The 17,293-nt window shown below is 45.4% G+C and overlaps 1 protein-coding gene across 2 annotated transcripts in view; it reads right to left on the minus strand.

Annotated features, from left to right (window-relative positions):
- ISM1 (isthmin 1) overlaps window positions 1-17,293 on the minus strand; it is a 71,906-nt gene that overhangs the window by 28,871 nt on the left and 25,742 nt on the right. Inside the window, exon 1 of one of the 2 annotated variants that reach the window (XM_035005829.1) lies at window positions 1,050-3,559. The exons of the other annotated variant lie outside the window; for it this stretch is intronic. The gene's annotated coding sequence lies outside the window, so the exon portion shown is untranslated. Of the gene's footprint in view, window positions 1-1,049; window positions 3,560-17,293 lie in introns of those variants that run through there. 2 annotated transcript variants of the gene reach the window in all.

A 17,293-nucleotide genomic window follows, 5' to 3' on the forward strand; every position in this document is an offset into this window, starting at 1 on the left:
AGATATACCACCACAGAGTGATCCTGGCTTAGCCATGGACCAAGAAAACCCATTAAACTCTCTGTGGCTCAATGATCCTCCATGTAAAACAGCAGATAATAAGGAGAGTCCCATGCTGTCCCAGCAGGATGGTCAAGACAACTCAGTTGGGTTGCGTCTACACATGAAAAAAGAGAGAGACAGAGAGACAGAGAGAGAGAGAGAAGTGTAGAGTTAGGGCAATCGGCTGATCAGCTCAGGCCAAAAGATCCTCTGCCGGGAATAGACTGGGGCTAAAGTATGTTTTGGCTTGAGTTCTGCACACAATTGTGGCATTTCTCCATCTTTTCCCAATACCCCCACCCATGCCCCAAACAAGCTTAGTGTTCATAAAGCATTTGGAAGATGGGAAGTAATAAAGAAACACTAATGACAATCTCTGAATATCTGAATTCCTCTTGCATCTTTATCAAAACATATTTAACTGGAAACCTTGGCTCTCAGCAATGGCATGGCCCCAAATTTCCAGAAACTGGAAGCCCTAGGATAGAAGGATGTCTTACAATGCCTCATATAAAATGAAACTCCACTTTATTCAATCAATAACAAGTTTCGGGAGTAGCCATTATTTTGAAAATCTCAATTTTACGTCTGGGGTGGGAGGCAGCAAACAGGATCCACCAACGATGCAGGAGAAAGCCTTTTCTTCATCTTTTGTCTGGGGGAACACGCTGCACGTCTTCCTTGCAGAGCCACCCCCCCCCCCCAGGAGGTCTTGGTTGGTGGCCATCACTCCATCTCTATCAATGAGCTCACCCGCTGAATGTCCTACTTAAGTTATGCTAGCAGAGTGAAGATTCTCAGGAAGGGTGGACCACAAAATGAAGATTTTAAATAGTTTGTGTTTTATTTAGAAAAGCAAACGCTCTTTTCTGAAGGCATTATTTTGGGCGAGCCCAGGAGCTAAAGAAAGGAAACGTCGCCATGCTTTCTGCGGTGCTGCAGGATCATTTTGCCTAAATTCACATGACATGAGGAGGTTGGCTTAGCTTGAGAAAACATTTCTTTACCCATAATGCGTCTTTGAGCTGATCTTCAATCGGTGCTGCAGCTCCGGTCGCACTGTTCTCTCTGGAGCTGGGATTACCAACAAAAAGAGGAACCGAAGCACTAAGGCTGTTACATGCTCTATACACACGCACTGCTCAACAGCTGAGGCAGGCGATCTACAGTGACCAATTATATAGCTACTACTTGACGCTCCCCATCTTTGTGCATAAAGTCTGTCCTGTCCCTCCGTTATTTTACTACTATTCTTATCTAAAATGGGGGGAAAAGTAATAAAATGTTAACAACTATGATAAAATAATGAAATGGGAGCCATGTATTTTGCCCTAGATGGCAGTATTGTGGCAGATATTGCAATTGCCTACCCAATTCTATCCCCCTATCATTCATTCATTCATTCATTCATTCATTCATTCATTCATTCATTTTTACTCAGTATTCCTGTCAGGTGGCCCTGTACCTGGCTAAAGCTACATTTCTCAGCAACCACCGCAGCCAGCAGCGACCATGTGACGCAGTTCCACCCAATGAGATGTACGCAGAAGGTGCTGGATGAGACTGCCCGGTGGGAGGCGGTCAGTTTACCTTTTGCTCTTCTCTCTTACACTTTCTCCTACCTGGAATGCAGATACAAGCGCTTCAAGTGAATGAGGCTGCTGGCAGTCACGAGGTTGAAGGCTAGTCTCTAAAGATGGCTGAGCGGAAAGATAGGGGAGCCTGGGTCCGGGATGGCAGGGTAGAGCCATCATAGGAATCCTGGACTGGTGACCTCTGATCTTCTTTTACCACAGCCCCGAGCATTAATGTTAACGTTGACAATGCTGCAGCACCAGTAGCCACGTTCCCTGTTGTGACTCAGTATTAGAGCTGTGACTACCAGTGGAAAGGGAAAAGCCCTGTTCAGTGAAGGGACTCAAAGCTGGGTGCTCGGTTCTGTGCAATGCACATAATCGGCAGCGCACAGAGGTACCGACAGGGCACTTAGTGAGTCATCGTGGTGAACTTCACAGTGGCAGCCAGGCTACATATGCCCATTCTGCCATCTATGCCCTTCCCCATACGTTTACAGAGTCTTCTCATTGTGTCAGCATCTGTATATTACATTTCTCAAGTGTATTCCTCACTGTGTAATGTAATATTTCCTTTAAGTTGTCTTAAAATCCTATCATTAAATTTCAAGGAGTTTGCCCTCACGAAAAGAAACCAGAGCCCCTTGGACAAATGGCCCGCTGATTCCAGAGCTTGAGCAGGGAAGTATAGGTGAGTTTGGGATACTTGGATGCTCCAGAAAATGAGGAAGCTTTTAGCGGTTAATGGTGCCCTCCCAAAAGAACACAGGAGCCAGGTTAAAGGGTCCCCTCTGCACAAAGATTAGACAATTTGGGTGTCAAACAAACCCAAATTGTTTGTAGTTTACCACTGCACATAAAATCCATGCAAATCCATGAACTTAGGATGATACACACAAAAGAGAAAGCATGGAAAATACTGTCACCATTTGAGGTAGGAATTATGACACTTGTTACTTGGAACATTGGTGTTAAAAATAGGGAAAGGTTTGCCTGAAGAAATAATGTCTGAGCCGAGACTGCAGAGGCAAACAAAAGTGAAGCAAGTGAAGCAGGTGCAAAGCACAGAGCAGGGTGGGGGGGGGTGGGCCAGCGGAGCCCACAGTCCTGGCAAAGCAAATGGGTGCAGGCTCCGCAGGGCGTGGGAGGGCCTGGCATAGAGACCCAAAAGACATGCGAGCTGGGATGGAGTGGAGCCACTCTGCGGTCTTAGTAAGATATCACGGAGTTAAAGAATATAAACGTCAGGCCCAGCACAGAGATCTCAACCCATTAACCTTTGGTCTGAAAGTTTTCTGTCATAGTGTTGTGATTTTCCACCAGGCCATCACTTCCCTGGTGGCATTTTCTGGGTCATCTGGAGGCTTCTGAAGCTATGGGGTGCTGGGATCTCCTCCCTCCTCCCAGCTCTCAGTAGCTGGTCCTGAATGCCCCTGGGAAGGCTCTACCAAGATGAACAGAGAAGAAAAATGTCTCTCATCTGTAGACTGGGGACAGTTTCTAAGATGATAAGCCAGATGCTTTATCATCTGCGTCCTTTCTTCCCAGGACATCACTGGCCCAACCACTGCCTCCAGCCACTGCATGGCGGGGAGTTGCTCATTCTGGCTATCCTCGCGACCAGCGAGGGTCGCCGCAGCCCCTTCGAGGTCAAAGTGGTCACAATGTTCAGAGTTTCCAGCTGGCCATTTGGCATAGGCAGACAGAGAGGGAGAAGTTTTTTTGGGGGACACAGGGCAAACGAGGGTGATCAGCTCACAGGGAGGCAATCAAGGTGTGGAAATGGGTGATGGGTCCACCTTTGGGAAACGTGTGCTAAGCATCATTGTCCCAGTCTGCAAATAGGCACCTGCCCTATTCTGCAAACATCTACCAAAGACTGGTATGTGTGTGTGTGGGGGGGAAGGCTTATCTGACCATTTCCAGAACCTCCAGAAGAGGCACAAATTGGTGGCTGGTTAGGAAGGTTTTAGTGCCTTTTTTTTTTTCTTTACAAGGCTGTGGTAACTATTCCCAGATTAACACAACCAGGCAGACTTCTTGGAGGCAGACGGGATGGCAAATTTCTGGAGGGCAAAGCACAAGCGTATCTGCAATCTCAAAGCCCACACCCTCCAATTCCACAAGCTCAGGGGGCACCCAATAAGTACTAGTTGATGATAATGATGGCTATGGGCCTAGTTAGATTTCATTTTAATTAGGCTCAGGCTACAGGCCTCATTACCCCTAATGTGGCTTTTATGTGGGATTCTGAAGAAAAAAACCATCTAGGCATCGTCTATTGAAGATATTAAAGAAGATATTATTAGCAATGCTTTTGGTCTCATAGACTTTGAACAACAAACAACAGAGATTATAATTAATGTCACTGCAGCCTCTCTTCTTAAAACATACTAACAATATAGCTAATTAGCAATATGTCCTCATTTGGGGCTGGACATCTGCATATTATTATCGACAATGCTTGTTTCCTTTTTCCAGATTAAAGGAAGCCATACTGCACCCAGGCATATGGCCATGCTCCTTTCACATTAAAACACTCCGTTTTTCTTCTACCCACGATAAACACACTCAAAACTCAGAGCTTTATCTGCGCTAGGCATCGATTTTTGTCTGGAACACTTCCACGCATCTAAAAATAAGTTCAAGAATGCCACTGGTGGTATTTCAAAGGGAAGAGCAAAATTTCCCCGTTTGGGGAGATAAAAGAATAAAAGGGCACCCTGATTATCTTTACACATGATTGGGGAGCAAGCGCTTCTAGGAAGAGAAAACCAGAATAAACAAATGAGTTTCAGGCAGTGAAGTCGGCTTTCTTAGGGGGTTGCGCTTGCTCTTAGGGCCTGGTTGGGCAGACAGCATCGAGACCATTATGGCAGCGGCAGTAGGGGGTGGTGGAGGCTTGGTCTGCAAAGTGTCGGAAAGAAGTAAGCAGGACCCACAGGTGAAGACGCAGATGACAAGGCTGGCCACCTTCTGCTCTCTCTGTTCGGGTGTGATGGTAATTGCTCCCCTCCAGGCAGCAGGAGCAAAGACAGTATCATTGGCTTTATTTAACAGCAAGCATGGAACGGCAACTTCCTGGCAGAGGGGAAATGGCCAGAAATATGCTTCAATCTTTGTTGTAGCAGCCTGAAGACGACCCTGGGAGCGAGTGACACAAACACATCATGTTTCAAGAATGCAGGAGTGTGGCATCTCAGTTGGGTATGGATCCTTCTATTGAAAGCCTGACTAATGGCTGAGGAATCTTACATTACAGTGGCAGAATGTATCGCAAGAATGTCTGTTTTAGGGCTTGGGAATGACCCTGCTGATGATCCCAGGCGAGGCTTTAGAAGACATGAAGAATGGTCAACTAGTTGCATTTGAGCAGGGAGCTGGTTCCACAGGGGAAGGGGTCACTATGGCAGGCCACCCACTCCTGTGCTTCTTCCTTAATGGAAGGCTCTTGGGGCTGGCTGACAAAATGGAAGTCAATACCCCACTGGCTTGTCTCTGATACTGCTATAAACAGCTTTGATCTTGGAAATGTGTGTGTTATTTGTGATTTTTCAAGTTGTGCTCTCTCCACTGCTGGCCAAGAAAACAGAGTGGGAACTATCCAGGACCCATTTCCTTTATGTCCTGTGAGGCTAAAGAATGAATAGAAGTGAAACACAAATTATTCTTTCAAGTCTAAGAAAACATGTAAGAAGTAGAGCCTAAGGGTCAGAAGCCAATTTGGCCAAAAGAAACCTTCACCCATCATCTAAAACATCTCTGCAAATGTAAGGGGATGGAGAAATTGTATTTTCCAGAACCTTTCTCAGAGGCAATGGTGGACCTGCCTAGAAGGCACACTTTGATGAGTCCTTTTTGGTGTGAGACTCTTCAAGAGTAAGATACAGGGAGGTTTTATCTGCTGAGAGGGCTGTCGGAGTTTGAGGGCAGAGCTAACCTTCTCAGGGCTGTAGAGAACAGGCCAAGGGTGGCCACCAGGGGGCCCTTTAGCCATGTGGGGCTTAGCCTCCCCTCCATGTCAAATTTTGAGCAAATATTTCATGAGTCTGGATTACTGAGGGTTTTTCAAGTCGTGATTTCTCCATTTGTAGCAAAGAAAACAGAGGGGGAACTGTTCAGGACCCATCTTCCAGGACCTGATTTGAAGAGGCACCAAATTATTAACATGCCTAAGTGGCCCAACTATCTAAGTCGTCCCTTGGCCAGAGTGGGAGGATGTCAAACAGGACAAGGAGACGCATGGAATGGGGGGCTTCCAAGGCCCAGGTCAAGGCTGGTGTTCTGCTGTTGAGAGGCAGAACCAAAGAGCATTAGATGGCAGACCCCCAGAGGCTGGCCTGGGGTGCGGGTAACCCAGGGGACACTTGCCCAGATTATGATTTTAATCAAGAAGATGGATTTCTTTCAACACCCAAAGTCAAGACCCTTCACTGAACCCTACCATGAATCTATGTTCCAAGTACCTCCAAAATAAGTTTTAAAGGGAATTGGACCTTTACCTTGAAATCCTGGAAAAGGGTTCATGGTACTGTGGAGGGGGCCTAGGCCAGGAGGTATGAGGCCTGGTTCTATGTCCTAGCATTGCCCCTATCTAGTTTTGTAAGCTTAGGCAGGTTACTGTACCTTTGTGCCTATGGTTTGCAAAAATGTCTACAAATACTCTCTTAATATCTATGCTTTGGGTAGCTGCTTCCCACATTGTCATAGTGCTTGGCCAATGAAATGAGCTTGTGTACTGGGGCTTGTCTATTTTTGCTGCTCTTTGTAATCCCAAGACCACTGTGTGAAGAGGCCTGGGCTAATCTATTGGATGATGAGACACATGTGGAACGGAGCAATCCGCCCCAATCAGCCAGCCAATGACCAGCCACTCAAATGGAGATCATCCTAGACCACCCAGCCCTAGCTGAGTCAACCCAGACTAGAAAAGCCACTGAGCTGACCCACAGACTCATGGAAAAGAATCAGTGTTCATTGTTTTAAGCTAATGAATTCAGAGTGGCTTGTTACAGCAAAAGCTAAATAATTCAGAGCTCAGTTATTTCTTCTGTAAAATGGGCATGGTGAGGTGGAGTGGGAACTGCAAAAAAACCCCTCCATCTATCCAGTTCTGACATCCTAGGAACAGAGTCCTCAGGAGACACTAGTCCTGGAGAAAAATATTTTCCAACAATGCAAAAAAAAAAAAAAAAAGTTACGTCAAATGCTTGAAAACATCAAATTGAAGGTGGGCAGATGAAACAAAAACTGATGGTTCTAAATATCTAAAATGTAACTACTATCTTCAATTGCTAGAACACATTTACCTTCTCCACCTGCTAACTGCCAAGCTGGGTGAAATCTGTTGGAAAACAACCCCCTGCCTACCGCTTCCGTCAATCACGTGTGCTGCTTTGTTAACAGCCCTATTGCGGGTTTTTCAAAGATTCAGACCTGAGATTTAACAGTTCTCCCCTCTCACTTTCATGATGCACCTGTACAGCTCTGTGGGCTGCCAGAAACTAGCAAATGCCCATTTATTAGGGAACCCCTACTGACACTATAAAACAATTATAGAGCCATCATAGACCAACTACAGCCCGACGTGCAGAGACCAGGACTAGCTCGCTTCCCCACCTGCCCATACAGATTGTTCTTATTTGGACTGCTGGTCTGTTCTCCCAGGGAAACTGTTTGATCCTTACGTGGATAGCTGGTAGACCAGGCGATTGTGGTCCCTCAGCTTAGCTTGGCTAACCTTTCTTTATAAATGGTCGGGGGTGTTTGTTCCTTTCTTAGATTCGCTCAGCGAACACTTCCTGGGCACCTACTTTGTGCCGGGTGCTCTGCGGAGGGTGAGATAGTTCAATGGCACATCACTTGTGAAGGACAAATTATCCAAAGCTTGGAAATAAAGCAAGAGGATGTCTGCAGGTCTCTCAATTCATACCAGGCTGAAGGACAACAGGCCTCTTCAAGATTATCTAATTCTCCGGGAGAAGGTAGCTTTGTTTCACCTATTATTTACTACTGATTAGGCCCCAGACTAAATGTTACATGCTAACCTGTACATTTTCATCCTGTAGAAATATAAGTAGTTTTTTGTTTTTTAAAGATTTTATTTATTTATTTGACAGAGAGCCACAGTGAGAGAGGGAACACAAGCAGGGGGAGTGAGAGAGGGAGAAGCAGGCTTCCCACTGAGCAGGGAGCCCGATGTGGGGCTCGATCCCAGGACCCCGGGATCATGACCTGAGCCGAAGGCAGACGCTTAACAACTGAACCACCCAGGTGCCCCAATTTTTTTTTTGACTTGGTAGAAATAATTCCCTAAAAATTCTCATCATAAGGAACATGTAACTCCATGAGGTGATGGATATTAACCAAGCTTATTGTGGTGATCATTTCACAATATATACATATATCAAATCATTATGTTGTGCACTTTAAACTTATGCAACGTTATATAGCAATTGTGTATCAATAAAATTAGGGAAAAAAAAGAAACAATAACTGAAAGCTTACTTATTGCCCTATAGGACATTAATCAGTTTTATTTCTAGCTTACAAATTTACATCCTTATGATTTTGTTAAGTAATGTTTTAAATATGTGTTCCTCAAGTCCTCTGACCTGGCGTTAGCATCTTAGCTCCCTTATTAATTAAATTAATTTTTGATATGTATTCCTTTCATATTTGTATCAGACTCATGTTTTTAACATTATGAAAACCATATTTGGACAGTGTTTTTTCTTCAAGGACTTCAGACTCCACTGGGGAAGTTAAAAAATGCTTACACACATATAAGATGCAAGGTAGAAGTGGGAAATTCCTTAGGAGTGGAAGCTTTCAATGTAAGGAAGTAAAATGATCCAGACTCTTACTAATGACTTCAAGTCAGCATGTACTGAATCTTTTACAGCACCGTATTATGTTCTTTTATTTTCTCTAAAAGACCCCTATCTGTATACAGGTCCCATGCAGCAGCAAGCTGAAATGAGTGTGGAGAAGCATGGTTTGTGAACAGGACTTCTCTTGGGATTTCTCCTCTGACGAAGGGCCGTGGAGGGAGGGTGGAAGGCCATGTGCCAGTGGGCACCCACACTACTTTCAACCATTTTATTACCTCCATGCACCCATACAATTTCCTACTCTGACCCTAGGGAAACAAGGCAACCCCCAATGTTGTTCTTGACAAAGATAATTCTCCCAGTAGAATTCATTCAGTGAGGAGAAGTTCAAGAAAAGAGGACAGCAAGGTTCTCAGAAGCTTGCTTTCTCGGGGCGGTCATGAAGAGGGGCGGTTTGCAACAGAGAACATGCTTACAGGTTTACTACCCTCCCCAGTATAAACACTATGGTATTAGGATGTATCAGTCTGAATCTGGGCAGGAAATGGATGGCACTGAGGTACTGGGCGGCCAGGGAGAGCTTAATAAAGGAACGATTTACAGATGTCTGATCAAAGATGCTGGAAACCGCCAATGATACTGCAGTACCCATGCCCAGTAAAGCCAGGGCGATCTTACAGCCCCAGGCCTGAAGAGGCAAGGAAAGGGAGACATTACCATTATCCAAAGTGGAAGGAGGAGCATGGTGTGTGGGTGTGTGGGGGCAGATGAGGCTTGCTAAATACTGCCACCCTCCCTCTCTTCTTCCCCTCTTCTGCTGCCCCAGAGCAAGGGAGCCTGTTGATGTAATACATACAGATCAAGTACCTGAGGCCTAAGTTAGGATGGAGAAGGGCAAATGCTGGGTCCAGAGACAGAAAGAGAAGATATAGGGCACATAGGACATGTCTGGGAAGACCACGTGATCACTCGTGCCAGGCACTGGACGTTAAATCGAACCTTCACAACATCCATTTGAGGTAGACATGAGTACCCCTATTCCAGAGATGGGGAAGGTGAGTCAGAGAGGTCCCTAGCTAGTAAGTAGGCTCCACAGCCCTGTTCCTCCCACTGTGCCCTGCTGTCCTAATTCCTCCCCTGGAGGTGCTCTTGAGGCTAAGAGGGTCTGCAGCCCCTAGAAGTCCCCATCCTCCCCTGACTGCGGCTCCTGTCCAGGGGTAATGAGGGGTAGCAGTTCCACGGGGATGGCTCAAGAATACTGACCTGCAGCACACTGTTGATTTCATCCTCAACTCTGCTCCCCTACTTTGTTTGGTGGGGGAGTCCTGGACTCTTTTTCTTAGGAAAACTTATACTAGCCCAATGCCTCTTCACTTGGGCAGTCTGATTTTATACATTAGCACATGCAATATATACGTATATATTATATATATAATTTATATTTATAAATAAATATATATATAGTCACACTGCACAAGTTGAGAATGAATGAGTTTTCCTAGGAAAATGAGTCCAGGACTCCCCCTACTAAACAAAGTATATATTTAAATTTATGTATATATATATATTCATAAATAAAAAATCTATCTATCTATATATGTGTATATATACATAGAGAGAGAAGAGATGAAGTAAGAATGGAATGGCACATGAGGGTGCCTGGGTGGCTCAGTTGGTAAAGCATCCGACTCTTGGTTTTGGCTCAGGTCACGATCTCAGGGTCCTGGGATCGGCCCCCCACATTAGGCTCTGCACTCAGTGGGGAGTCTGCTTAAGATTCTCTCCCTTTCCCTCTGCCCCTCCCCCTCCCCTCTCTCTCTCTAAAAAAAAAAAGAATGGAATGGCGCATAGTACTTCATGCAAACATTGTGACAGCTATTCAGAGGGCCAGATGAAGCAAAGAACAGACAAAATAGGTCACAAAGAGCCCGGCCTCAAACATGTGTTGCTTCGGAGATTAGCATTTGGTGCCATCACATTCTTCCTCATGCCTGCTAAAAGTCTGGGGTGACCTTTGAAAGTACTGGGGGCCCAATGGCTGGCCATCCACAGGAGAACGTATAAGTGAAATGCAGGCATAAAATAGTTACAGAATGAAATGCTATGGAGCAAGGAGAATGAACAAAGTTCATCAATGAACAAACATTGATGAATCTCACAAGCATGATAGTGAACAAAGGAAGTCAGATACCAAAGAACATAAAACATACGATTCTATTTATACAAAGCTTAAAAGCAAGCAGAATGAACCAGGGCTGTTACAAGTTAGGACAGCGGTGACCCCGGGGGTGCTAGTGACAAGAAGGGAGCCCTTGGGTTTCGGGGGCACCAGCCATGCTCTATTTCTTGGTCTGGGAGCTGGTCACGCAGTATGTTCACTTTGTGAAAATCGATTGAGCTGTGCACTGTGATTTGTGCTCCCTTTGGTGTGTATGTTACTTAGATGCAGAGCTTATATAATTACCAAAAACCAAAAGAAAAGAAAACAGAATGAATCATAGAGCAATGGCAATTGGCAAGATCACGAATATTTCTTAAAGATGCCACACTTCCATATTACTGCTATTTTCTGAACAATAAAGGGTACAGGGAATGCAGTTTTTGAAAAAAGAGGGGCTTCACCTTGCCAACATTACTTCCCTGTGGCTCAATTTTCTCACCTGTCAAATGGGGAGCATCTCTGTAGTAAACACAGGTCTCTTCTTCTCCTCTTCATTATTCCTTTTTCTCATTAGCCTTTCTAGTACTCAGAGGTATCTATCTTTCCTCTTGAATGTTTCCCCACTCAGCTCCTATCTTCCCTAGTTGTAAGCACTCCTCCACCTCTGCTACCTTTTCAGAAATGTCTTCTCTGTGCTAGCCTTGTCCAAACACTCATCATGCATCAACTCAGTGCCTCCCAAAGCTCCCCATCAGATGGGTACAAGCACACCACCTCTACTGTACAGATGAGAAAACTGAACGGAGAATGTCACCAAAGTTGCTCAGCTCATAAAGGGTCCAGCTGGGGCTTCCTATTGAATTGACTGCTTCCGTGGTATTGCTCTTGTCCACCACAGTTTTCCACGATGGAATCACAAAAATTTAGCCGTCTCATCAAAAAATCTGGACCTGCTAAATACCCTCTGAATAAGTGGATGGAAGGATAGATGGATGGATGAATGAACAGGATTTCAAAGCCCCATAGGTGTGGGCACAGCTGAATCACCCCACCTCCCTGAAAACATGTTAGGGTCCTGGGATGTGGGGGGGATGAACAGAGGCTCTGACAAAGGTGGGGAAAGTTCTCCCTACCTCAGTTCCTGGCTTGGTCTCCACTTGTGAGGTGACCCCAAGTTCTGCCCAACATGACATGGCAGAGGCACTTGCCTCCCAGTGACATCATGAGCAGTGCCTGGCTTTACTCTCTGCCCAGACAGAGAATGTAGAGACTGCACTGGAGGGACCAAAGGGGACAGCCACCTGGGCATGACCGATTCACCATTCAACACCCAGGGAGTGTACCAGCAACATAGGGCAGGAGGGGCTTGGGAAGCAGGGACAGAAAGAAGACTCAGAAGGAGATGAGGGGTAGGAGCCCAGGTACATTCAGTTCTGATTCTGAACATTTTCGGAATCTACTTGTTCTCTTCAATGTCAAATAAGAATCCAAAGATGATACATATGTATGTCTAGATACATACTGATTTGCAGATACACATATTTATAAGTATGGATACATAAGTGTATACACGTGTTCACCAAGCTCACAGAAAGCTGGTAATAAGGTGAATTATCACTTTAACCTACTTGTTCTCAAAGTGTGGTCCCCAGCATCAGCATTCCGTGTTAACTTGAAAAATGCTGATTCTCAGGCCCCACCCTGCAGAATCAGTCTCTGGGGTGGGGCTCAGCAGCTCGTGTTTTAACCAGCCCTTCCAGTAATTCGGATGCAGGCTAACATCTGAGATCCTTGGCTCTAACCAGGAAAATATGAGGAACAGGTAGCTGAGTAGTAGTTACGGAGCTATTATTCTGATAGTCACTTTAGCAAAGGGAAAGACTCAGGAAATGAAGGGCTCTCAAATGGTTGGTGTATTTTTACTGGGGAAATGTAATCAGGTGAATAGCAAATTAGCCCGAAGGCATCCAGTCCAGCCTGGGGAGACCCTCTGAGCTGTCACCCACTCCTCAGGGACTTCCCCCCAACCCCCCAGTGAGGACACCCAGGACAGACCTCCTTACCCTCCTGAGTCCCTGGGTGAAGGAAGCTGTTGCTGAGTCAGGTGACATTAGAAACCAATACACGGGGTGAAAAGGTAGAACCTCGAAGGTAGAGGGTGTACTATAAGATTTGACTTGCTTCCCACTTATCCCCAGCATCAATATATTCTAGCCTTGTCCTGCTCACTTAGGTAGCAAGTGTCCCGAATGGGGCAGCAAAGGGTTTCTAACTGACATCCCCTTCACCGTGTATCTATCTCTGAATAAGCTACGTGGGTCCATGGGGAGGGACAGGCTTGGGCCCTGATTGGCTACTAGATAAACTTTTCTAGCTCAGAGGGCTGGCAGATTCAACAAGGCCCTCAGGAAGGCCAAAGAGAAATTATCAATCAGTATACAAGAAAAGAGGGAAGAAAGAAGGCAGAAGACAGAGGAGAGAATTAGATTGAGAGTTTCCTTCAGGCACCCCAAATGCCAAGTGCCTATTACCGTGGTTTGGAGGTGGCTCCTTTTCAAACCTGAGAGCTCCCCACTGCCCTAAAAGCGCCACACAGCAAACCCATCATCAAGGTTAAATCCCAAACTGTCCAACAGCTAACCCGCAATTTTTCAGGAAATTAAAGAATGACTCAGGTGTGAAGTTGAAGAAACAAATCTATCTGTTCCCAGCCTATCCGCAGCAGTCACCATAAAAATGTGCCCCATTCTAAAGGGAAACACCCCCGAGGAGCATTCCTTCACCAGTTCACCTGCACACTTGCTCCTTATTCTCCCAGGGAGACCTTCTGGAAAACAGAAGCCTGATGGATGAATCCAACCCGAGAGAATGCTGTCTTCAGACAACCCCCACAGGCCCCGACTGGAAAGGGCTCGTGCAGCAGCCAGAGATTTCCTCTCCTCCAGCAAATTTATACCTCATTCTGTGAAAATGCCATTTCTTGGCTTCAGCTTGGACTCTCCCCTTCACTCCCCAAGTCTGCAGATGGAAAGACTGGTTTTTAGGTAGAGAAAAATCCATTTTTAACCAAATCATGAGTGGTCAGTCAAATGCTCGCCCTCCCCAGCGGTCTACAGGAAAGGCACACAGTACACAGAAACTTCTCCCACATGCCAGGTTCCATCAACTTACGAATGACTTTCAACATCCTGACTTTTGAAAGCAGGCTCTAGAAGGTCAGAAGATAGAGTTTGTTACAAGTGGGTCTGTTCATTCTCTGACCAAAGGAAATCCGTTTCTTGCTTTTCAGAAGAAAAAGAAAGCATCTTATGACCCCTCCCCCCTCACACCACTGCTGGTTCCCTCACTCCCTGACCGGGATCTCAGGCCTCAAGTCCAACTAATAGAGGATCCCATTCCCTGGAATTCCTGCCCCTCCCCAAGGGAATTGCTCCCGTCCTAGGTTTTGAACAAAGATTCCACGACGCATGTTTGATCTCTTCACGCTCCATTTTCATTAGTCCTTCACACTCTCCATCACTTGGAAAAATACAAACAGCATGGTTCAGTTTTAAGGTTAAGAACTGACAGTCTCCATAAACATTTTTACAATGGAAGTTGACTTATCCACTGCCAGGATTCGGTGTCTGTGGGAGGGGGTGAGGTGGGACGAAGGCACAGTGCGTAGTAGAAGCCTTCAGTGTCAGAACGAGAGAATAAGAACTGTGCATTAAAAGCGGGTGAGAGAAGCCCCTGTGAATTTGCTGGCCAAGAACTGGATTGATCCATTTCTGGATAATTAAGGTATCACAGGGAGGGACAGGGAAAGCCAAGGTGCAGGGTACCCCAGGTATAAATTCCTGACTTATAGAAAATACAAAGCAATCAACGGTCCTCAGCTGGGACACTGCCATACCATGAAGATGAAAAGTAACCTAGGAAGAGCTTATAAAATCATTCTCAGGATGTTTTAAGAAGAGAGACAGAGGATAAAATAGATGGGGTCAAGGAAGACCCAGACTTAACCCGCATTCCACCCTAAACCACCTCAAATATTTAAGAGCTGCTGGGATTCATTTCGAATGGTATGTGGGCAGATGAACTTCAGGACTTTATTTATTTGCTCACTCAACATGTAATTATTGAGGGCCAATTACTCTACCCCAAGCACTGGGAATACAATGATGAGAAGACAGACACCATTCTTGCTTTCATGGAGTTTATAGTTTCCAGCAGGGGTTCCCAAACTTTGCTGTACCTCCTGATACCCAGGTAACACCCCAAACCATTTAAATCAGGGTGTCTGGAATAGGACCCAGGCACCAGTACTTTTCAAAGATCTCGGAGTTTCTGTGATGCCACCAAATTTGGGAATCACTTAGGATTCTAAGCTGTGCTGCCACGATTTGCCCAATCTAAGAGTGCCAAACGTTGCTCGTTGCTTGTTCTAGCAGCTTCCACTCTGCATTCTGAAGCTCCATGTGTCCACAGAACTTCATCCTAATGTCTTCCAAACAAGTGCAAAATTCTGTGTAGCTCCTAGGGGAGTTTCCTGACTACAAGTACTAGCCACATTTTTAAACACTGGTAGGAACACCTCCTATTCCAAACCCTAAATCAGAACACATTAGCCAGCACATAATCTGATAACAGTGTAAAATATATGAGACCCAGGCCATCCCAGAAACTCGAAGCCTCCTGGCTGCCATATCTACATGGTCATTTCGTGGCATAAATCCTGGGAGCAGATTCCCAGCAGGTTTAAATCACCCGATGTCTTTGTTAAGGTAGAAAAGGAGAACTTGCTCGATAAGCCCTTTCCCTCTGTTCTCTCCGAGTTTTTTATATCCAGTTCCCCTTCAAGCAATCAATGGAAATCCATTATAGCCTTTCTTGGACCTACTCCTGGATTTTCATCAATTTAGAAAGGAAACATTACATTAAGTCTTTTTCTGGAAGGCCCCAGGAATGTTCAAAAATCAGAATAAAAGAAAAGAGAAAGAAAAAAGAAGTCTGTTTTGAAGTTGCAATGAATGTGCCAGAAGAAACAAAACAAAATAAAAAAAAAAAAACACCCAAAACCCAAATGATGGATCCTGAGAAAAATGTTGCAGAAGAAGGACTTCCCCTGCTTCCCGTTGTGCGTTCTTAAGGCTGAAGTGGTCCCTACTCAAACCGCCAGAGCCTGCCAGTTGGCCAACCCAGCGGCATTCCACTGTAGAGATTAAAACCAACTTTATGATTGTGGTGCAAATAATAAAGAGCCTGGCAGGGTATCCTTCCAAAATGAAAGCTCATTTATTTTCCGAGGTGTATAATTTGGTTGTAAATGTTTCCTTTGGGCCAAAACATCCCAGATTGGGTTTTTGCCTGGAACGCATCATGGCTTTGCTGGAGAAGAATGGACTCCGTGTGGTCCTGCCCCATCCATCCACTCAGGGCATGGAGAGGTTCAAGTTGACCTGCTCTGGCTTCCCGTCTGGAGGCAGAGCAGAACCAGAGGTGAGGAGGCAGGAGGCCCTGGGGCCTGGACTGGCTGCGCCAGCTCCCAAGTCCTGGTCCACCTGTGAAATGGACAGGTTCACCACTGGCCCTCACTCATGCCTGTTTCTGTACCTCTTGATGTAAGTGGAAGATCATTAGGAGCCCTATTCCCTGCAAGACTTGGCTTTTCTTCCAGGTCTTTGTGTCCTCATTTTATTTATCTTTTCAAAAAAATCATCCTACAAAAATCCACCCAGCAATGACTAATATTTGGATAAAGGCAAAGTCAGATTCTTTCCAGGGCTCATGTGCTGACCACACGTACTTGGGGCCAGAATTTGGCCCATGGTGTGTAGCCAATCTCACCCAAATACAAACAGCTTTCTCTACTATATAAGCAGCTTCAGAAATAACAGCCCTTTCTACCAGTTTTGTGTTTATCACCTCTCTTCCTTACATCATATACTTTCACCCTGTCTCCCAGTTGTATCTTCATGGTAAATCCAAAGCCAGTGCTATGCTTTGTAGATAAAAATATATTTATTCCATTTTTCCCCACTCCCAAACATCTTGTGGGATCAGAGGAATGGCATCAAAGCCATCATGCGACATCCCTTCAGGATCTCTGAAGTTGTCACTCTAACATGGGGATCGGGGTGCAGGAAGGGGAAAGACATGGGCTGAAAGGAGAAGCAAAATTCATCCTAGGGAACATGAGAGGAACACTTGTAGAAATTTGTGTTAAGGGACCTGGCTCAAGTGGTGAAGTTCAATGGCCTCACGTATTATGAAGTCACCTGCTGGGAAATGATGAAGCATGCTTTGGCTAAACCTAAGACCCTTCTGAGATTGACCCTGCAGCACTATGTCAGGCAAAATGTTACATAAAAAAAATAGCTTCCTACGGAGTGTAGACACCTCACTGCTAAGATGAATGGCCCACCAGCTTGTCAAAATTATATCAAATTTTCCAGTTGATCACGGCCTCTCTGAGTCAGTTCACGCACCACCAACTATGGGTAGGTCACAGTCAGCTTTTTGGATAATAACCTGCTGCTGGACATCAGGCTGCTAATTCAAGTGGAGAAACAAGCAATGTTCTTGAAGGAGAATCAAGGGATTAAATGCTAGAGAATAAAGTCTTCTGAAAATTCATGTACAAAGAAACTTACTAATATGAATGGGGCACCACAGCCTTAGCCTCCAGTAACCCAGTAGCT

Source organism: Mirounga leonina, unplaced genomic scaffold (assembly GCF_011800145.1).
Source record: "Mirounga leonina isolate KUSES-001 unplaced genomic scaffold, KU_Mleo_1.0 Mir_150, whole genome shotgun sequence".
Classification (NCBI taxonomy): domain Eukaryota; kingdom Metazoa; phylum Chordata; class Mammalia; order Carnivora; family Phocidae; genus Mirounga; species Mirounga leonina.